General features: G+C 37.0%; 1 pseudogene; it reads right to left on the bottom strand.

The window, feature by feature from the left end:
- Positions 1-315: 315 nt before the first annotated feature.
- Positions 316-1,248, bottom strand: LOC148776783 (olfactory receptor 4K14-like; annotated as a pseudogene).
- Positions 1,249-7,796: the final 6,548 nt, after the last annotated feature.

Genomic DNA, 7,796 nt, shown 5'->3' with positions numbered 1-7,796 from the left:
CCTTCTCCATAGGCTCTTCCCAGCCCAGCGATTGAATATGTGTCTCCTGCATTGCAGGCAGATTCTTTACCATCTAAGCCATTAGGGAAGCCCTGAGTAAACATATATTGTATGAGCAATTTCTTACGCATATATATAATATCACACACAAAATTATGTATATATTTTGTTGAAATCAGTAACTATTTCTCTATAATGTAACACAATACAAATTATACCAATGTCATGTCAGAATGAAATATTTGATCAGAATTATATTAAAGAAAGATATCTTCTGAATGAATAAGAACATATAACTTTTTGGAAAGCTGGACTTCAGTGAAAAGTCACATGTCGGTTTCTCAGTTTCTTCATAGATATTTTCGTCTCCTTATTTCTCAGTGTTTAGATAAGAGGGTTCAAGAGTGGAGTAAAAAGGGTATAAAACACAGAGAGGAGCTTGTCCACAGAGAACCTACTAAAAGGCCACACGTAAATGAAAATGCAGGGCCCAAAGAAGAGTGTGACTACCATGATATGTGCTGAGCAAGTTGAGAGTGCTTTGGATACCCCACCAGCTGCACGCTGTCGGACAGTGATGAGAATAACAGTGTAGGAGATCAGGAGGAGAAGAAAACAGCTCATGGAAAGCAAACCACTGTCTAAGATCATAAGTATACCCAAGACATAATTGTCCAGGCAGGCAAGCTTGATCACAAGAGGAAGGTCACAGAAAAAGCTGTCCACCTCTTTGGGGCCACAGTAAGGTAAATTTACAGTAAAGGCTACCTGACTGATGGAGTGCACAAATCCAATGACCCATGAAACCAACACCAGCCCCACGCAAGTCCGCTGGCTCATCACTGTCATGTAATGTAAAGGCTTGCATATGGCCACATACCTGTCATAGGCCATGGTAACAAGAAGTACCATCTCAGCCCCTCCAACAAAGTGCAAGAAGAAGATTTGAGCCATACATCCTCTGAAGGAGATGAGCTTTTGATCACTAAGGAAGTCCCTGATCATCTTGGGAGTGGCAAATGAGGCCAGCCATATGTCCAGGAAAGAGAGATTCCCCAGCAGGAAGTACATAGGGGAGGAGTGTAGATGGGGGTCAGATATTACAGTGACCACAATGATAAGGTTGCCCAGAACAGGGACCACATAGATCTCAAAGAAGAATACAAAGAAAAATTTTTGAAGATGCTGTGAAGTGCAGAGTCCATGCAACACAAATTCTGATACCGAGGAATAATTCTGCAGGTCCATTATCACTGGTCTCAGATTTTGTTCTGAATCTACACAAAGAAAAGAGCTATAAGTGAAAGTGCCTATCATTTCCCAGGCACATGAAAGTGACCGATTAAGTGTGATCTAAATATAGTTTTTAAGTTGTAAGAGAGAACATAAAATACGCTATATAGAAGATTTAAACCGATTGCCTACCAACATATTTATTCACCCTTTTCAGACTTCAGTGTTTCCTTAGGGGCAGTTAGACATTCTGGGAGACTCCAGCATAGATGAGAGTTGTGGGAATATTTTTTTCTCCATTATCTAGCCTTTGGCCATGAGCAAATATAGAATCAATCATGTATAGAAGGTGAACCAAAAATCCTTGTAGGATTGAGAATATAAAGATTTTCTTAATAGTATTATAGTCTGTCCACCTGTCACTATTTTTAACTATTTTTAAGTAACAGACCTAAGAATTTGAATTAAAACTTAATTTAAAATAATGCCATCAATGACAATTGAATGTACATTGTCAAGTCTCCCCTTCTCTCCTCTGTTTTCCATTTACCTGTGCTGTGCTTAGTTGTTCAGTCACGTCGGACTGTTTGTGACTCTATGGCCTACAGCCCGCCAAGCTCTTCTGTCCATGGGGATTCTCCAGACAAGAATACTAGAGCAGGTTGCCACGCCCTCCTCCAAGGGATCTTCCCAAACCAGGGATCGAACCCAGGTCTCCCTCATTGCAGATGGATTCTTTACCCACTGAGCTACCAGGTAAGCCCCTTGCATTTACCTATACAAACTCAAAACAATATCTGGCAAAGACATTTGATGGGTGGCCATATCTACATACCTAAGCACCAACCAACATCTCTCACCAGAAGCCAAAAGATGAAGTAAATTTCATCCCTTCGAGGCAAATTAAAAGGAAAAATATTCTTCCAAGCTAAAAAGCATGATTTGGTTAAAAACATATTTGAGATGATATATAAATATAGGAAACCTGCCAGATTGTGAACCATTGTATATTCTGTTTAGTAAATTGGGGGGTGGTGACATTATTGTGCTTTATATAAGTTATGCTGCTGCTGCTGCTGCTAAGTCACTTCAGTCGTGTCCGACTCTGTGCGACCCCATGGACGGCAGCCCACCAGGCTCCCCCATCCCCGGGATTCTCCAGGCAAGAACACTGGAATGGCATTTATCATATTTTCTGTTACTGTCTTTGAGTAAAATTTGATCTAAATAGTAGCCCAATTATATACAATTTTAATGTAAAGCATGAATTTGTACCATCAGGGAGAATAGCCTCAGTTGAGGCCACAGGACTCTTTCCTAAACTTGGAGAAAACATAATTATCAAATCTACAAATGACAGAAATCTGGTGGAGTTCACTTATAAGATATTTTAAAAGGCTATAAAAATGGGCTGTAGTCAGCAAATTCTATATATGGAAAAGAGAGATAAAAGAGTATAGACTGATACCATGTTAATACAGATATAGACTATTATTCATGCACTTCTTTATAATTGTGTTTTTTTATGCTTTATAATTATAATGAGAATATATTTTTTCTTTTATCATTTAGAAAACTGTTTTTGTCAAAAAATGAAAAAGGCCCTTATAGTATAATTTGTTATAATGCTTGTGATTAACTGAATGATAAAGAAGATCTGGTTCAGAAAAATTATGTCTTACTTTCCAATTAATATTCAACTCAAGATATGGCTTCCCAAAGAGCAATAGAGTTAGTATCTCTTCGGGTTAAGCCTATTTGGATTTTTGGGGGGGCCTGATTTGTTAACTCCAATTGATCAACTATAAAATACAGCCATTTTAAGTGTAAAAACTCTATGATATTCAGTAAACATATCTTCTGTACTAATTTACTCCTTCACACACTCACTCATTCAGATCATATCTATATAACACCAACAGAGTTTCCCATTCTCACTTAATTAAGTATATAGAAACCAACCAATATGAAAGAAAATAAATAAATTTATCTAAGATTTATACAATTTCCCTGATTCCACACATTTTTAAAAATTACTGCTTTTGTTATTTTTTTTAATTTGGTTTGGGAATACAAAGCTAATGGTCTAATTGTTTTTTTTATAAACTGTTTTGAAAAGATTTTAAGATGGCTTTCAATGAATGAGATTTTTTTTAGGACCTCTCAACAAAAATCAGAGCATAAAACCTATGAAATAATTTGGTGAGGGGGGTGTGCTGCTTTCACAATTATGTATAAGAGATTGCTAAGTTCAGTATTTGATTTAAAAATATAGCTTTGAGCTCCCCAGAAGTACAATGGGATGTATAGATCCCAATATTGATTTATCAAGAGAGATAAGCTTGTGTTTCACTTTCATCACAAGAGGAAGTTACTGTATAAACCAATTTGTAAAGTCATTGAATAGCTCTTTATGAAAAATTTTACAAAGCATGTAGAACTGTCCTTTGTAAGAGTTTAATTATGTTTACCCTTTATAAAATTGAAAAAATAGCATTATAAAGTTTTTACAGGGAACTAAAGTAACACAGGGGCTTCCCAGGTGGTGCTAGTGATGAGGAACCCACCTGCCAATGCAGGAGACTCAAGAGATGTGGGTTGGATTCCAGTGTTGGGAAGACCCCCTGAAGTAGGAAATGGCAACCCACTCCAGTATTCTTGCCTGGAAAATTCCATGGACAGAGGAGCCTACATGGGGCCCCAAAGAGTCAGACACAACTGAGCGACTAAGCACATAAAGAAACACATTCCATGCTTGAAATATTCTAATGATATGAATAGGACACAATAGTAAAAATTTAAAATCTATAGGAGTTAATGGTTTTATCTGTTTTAAACCACTCAAATAGTACTCATCTCAACAGACTTTTGTCAAGATAATAAGGACTCAAAATTTTTTATTCCTCTTGAACTTTTATAAATATTTAATTGCAACACCTTTGTTAATAGACTGGGGTTATAAATTTGAAATTAAGTGCTTCGTGGACAGAGTGGTCATAAATCACAATTCAGGAACTCTTCATAAATATAGTTGGATTACCCTGACACCCATTGTAGCATACATAGTACAGACCATAATGGCAGTATCTTTATTGATATTTCTTCCTCTTTATGACCATGAAAAATGTCACATGTAAATCTAAAACATAACTATGTTTAATTTAGTGTTTTACAAAAATTAAGAGAATGAAAAGTTGAAATAATCAAATGGAAAATTCAGGAAACAAAAAATTAAAAAAAAAAAACAAAACACTTGCCGTTGAGTCAAAATGTTCCAGAATTAGATATTGGTAATGGATGCACAACTCTGAAATGTAAAGATACTAAAAACCATCGAACTGAACACTTAAAGTGAGTGAACTGTATGATATGTAAACTATATCTCAACAGAGGTGGGAGAGGGGTTCAGGAAGGGGAACTCATGTACACCTGGGGCAGATTCATGTCAATGTATGCAAAACCAATCAATATAATATTGTAAAATAATTAGCCTCCAATAAAAATAATAAATAAATAAATAAATAAAATAGATACTAAAAAAAGTAAAATAAGAAAAACTTATATAGGGTTCTAATTTCAGAGACCCTTTTATGATTTGCAAGCGCTTTTTAAAGATAATTAAACAATGTTGAATTTGTAATCAGGAAAAAAAAATGAGGTTGCATACCTACAAAAGATGCTTAAGTATAGCAATGAAGAAATTTAAATGTTAATACGCTTTACTCTAATCATTTAATATACAAGTTAAAAGAACAAATCAGTCTCTATCTGACTTTTCTGTTTAGACACACATTCACTTAAATATACATCCAGTGATTTTTACTAACCTGGAGTTAAAATATTCAGTACTGACACTGTAGATCCCTCAGTTTGAATTTTACATCTATTATACTTAAATAAAACTTTTTAAAACATACATATTTTAATTCCAGAGAAGATTTAATTATCTCTTCTGCCTCCTAAAAAATAAGTCAGAGAAGTATCATTTTAAGAAGATAGAGAACTTCAGATTTGAGTTTCCCTCAGATTTCAGACATTAATGTCTATATCCTCTTGCCGCCAAAGAATGCTCAAACTACCGCACAATTGCACTCATCTCACACGCTAGTAAAGTCATGCTCAAAATTCTCCAAGCCAGGCTTCAGCAGTATGTAAACCGTGAACTCCCAGATGTTCAAGCAGGTTTTAGAAAAGGCAGAGGCACCAGAGATCAAATTGCCAACATCCGCTGGATCATGGAGAAAGCAAGAGAGTTTCAGAAAAACATCTATTTCTGCTTCATTGACTATGCCAAAGCCTTTGACTGTGTCGATCACAATAAACTGTGGAACATTCTGAAAGAGATGGGAATCCCAGACCACCTGACCTGCCTCTTGAGAAACCTGTATGCAGGTCAGGAAGCAACAGTTAGAACCAGTCATGGAACAACAGACTGGTTCCAAATAGGAAAAGGTGTACGTCAAGGTTGTATATTGTCACCTTGCTTATTTAACTTATATGCAGAGTACATCATGAGGAACGCTGGGCTGGAAGAAGCACAAGCTGGAATCAAGATTGCTGGGAGAAATATCAATAACCTCAGATATGCAGATGACACTACCCTTATGGCAGAAAGTGAAGAGGAACTCAAAAGCCTCTTGATGAAAGTGAAAGAGGAGAGTGAAAAGGTTGGCTTGAAGCTCAACATTCAGAAAACAAAGATCATGGCATCTGGTCCCATCACTTCATGGGAAATAGATGGAAAAACAGTGGAAAGAGTGTCAGACTTTGTTTTTTTGGGCTCCAAAATCACTGCGGATGCTGATTGCAGCCATGAAATTAAAAGACGCTTGCTCCTTGGAAGGAAAGTTATGACCAACCTTGATAGTATATTGAAAAGCAGAGACATTACTTTGCCGACCAAGGTCCGTCTAGTCAAGGCAATGGTTTTTCCCGTGGTCATGTATGGATGTGAGAGTTGGACTGTGAAGAAAGCTGATCGCCGAAGAATCGATGCTTTTGAACTGTGGTGTTGGAGAAGACTCTTGAGAGTCCCTTATACTGCAAGGAGATCCAACCAGTCCATTCTAAAGGAGATCAATCCTGGATGTTCATTGGAGGGACTGATGCTAAAGCTGAAACTCCAATACTTTGGCCACCTCATGAGACGAGTTGACTCACTGGAAAAGACTCTGATGGTGGGAAAGGTTGGGGGCGGGAGGAGAAGGGGACGACGGAGAATGAGATGGCTGGATGGCATCACCGACTCTGTGGACATGAGTTTGAGTGTACTCCGGGAGTTGGTGATGGACAGGGAGGCCTGGCGTGCTGTGATTCATGGGGTCGCGGAGAGTCGGACACGACTGAGCGACTGAACTGAACTGAACTGATCAGATTAAGAATCCTTTAAAGACCAGCTATTTTTGTCTAATTATCATGACGGAGTCTGGGGAATAAGCCATCTTCTAGTGGAAATTGTTGGTAGTGAATCATGTTCACTTCCCCAGTTGCCAATGGAAGAAACATTTTAAATGTCTGTCAGGTTATAAAATCATAGCTGCAATTACTTTAATAAGTCAACTAGAATAATAAAGCATCATTATCTAGTTTAAAAAGTATAAAATATACTTTTGGTTGGTGGTTTAGTCACTAAGTTGTGTCCGACTTTTGCAATCCCATGGACTGTAACCTGCCAGGTTCCTCTGTCCATGGGATTCTCCAGGCGAGGATACTGGAGTGGGTTGCCATTTCCTCTCCAGAGGATCTTCCTGACCCAGCAATTGAACCCTGCTCTCCTGCATTGCAGGCAGATTCTTTACCAACTGAGCTATGAGGGAAGACCTCAAAAATATGCATGCTTCTTTCTCAAATAGTCAAATTAACAAGTTACATTCTAAAAATATGCTGAAGATCCAGCATAACACTTTGGAGAAGGCTCATTCCTACCAGCAATATCAGATTTATATATAACAAAATATTTGCTTTCTCAAAGTCAGATTCATATGATCACCTCTTTTCTGGGTTACTACAGATCATTTATAATTAGTGTCCTACTTACTTACCCAAATCATTTTAAATTAAATCAAGTTTCTTATTCTAATGGTTGTATGGTTGCAAAAATCCTAGAATGTTCTAATGAATGGTAATCACATTTGCAACTATCTGCATAACATTGAATTCCATATTAGACATATATATGAAGTCAAATTTATAACACATTTTTCTTCCAAGATAGCACCTGCATGTAATGAAAAGACCAGTTCCAAACTGGTGTTACATAATTATAGTTCACTGAAAGGAACAATAAAACCTTTCTAAGGTTCTGTTTCTCTATTAGAAACACAGAAAGAATGGTTGCTAAATAATGATTGTAGAAGTAGACGACATATCAGTGTCACTTGCGTCTGAAATATAGCTTTTATGTGAGTACAGCTATATTCTGTAAAACAACTACAGAGAAACTGTGACAAATCACAGAAGTGGACACTTGATACAGAGGTAGGGAAGGATTTACTAAATGTGATAATTAATTATACGTGTCAACATGGAGAGTGTCTTTGGATGAGACTGATGTTAAATTGGTG

Source organism: Moschus berezovskii, chromosome 9 (assembly GCF_049115385.1).
Source record: "Moschus berezovskii isolate FMDL1 chromosome 9, NW_MosBer_1.0, whole genome shotgun sequence".
Lineage (NCBI taxonomy): Eukaryota > Metazoa > Chordata > Mammalia > Artiodactyla > Moschidae > Moschus > Moschus berezovskii.
The sequence above is the reverse complement of the archived record's forward strand: the minus strand, read 5'-3'. Positions and strand labels throughout refer to the sequence as shown.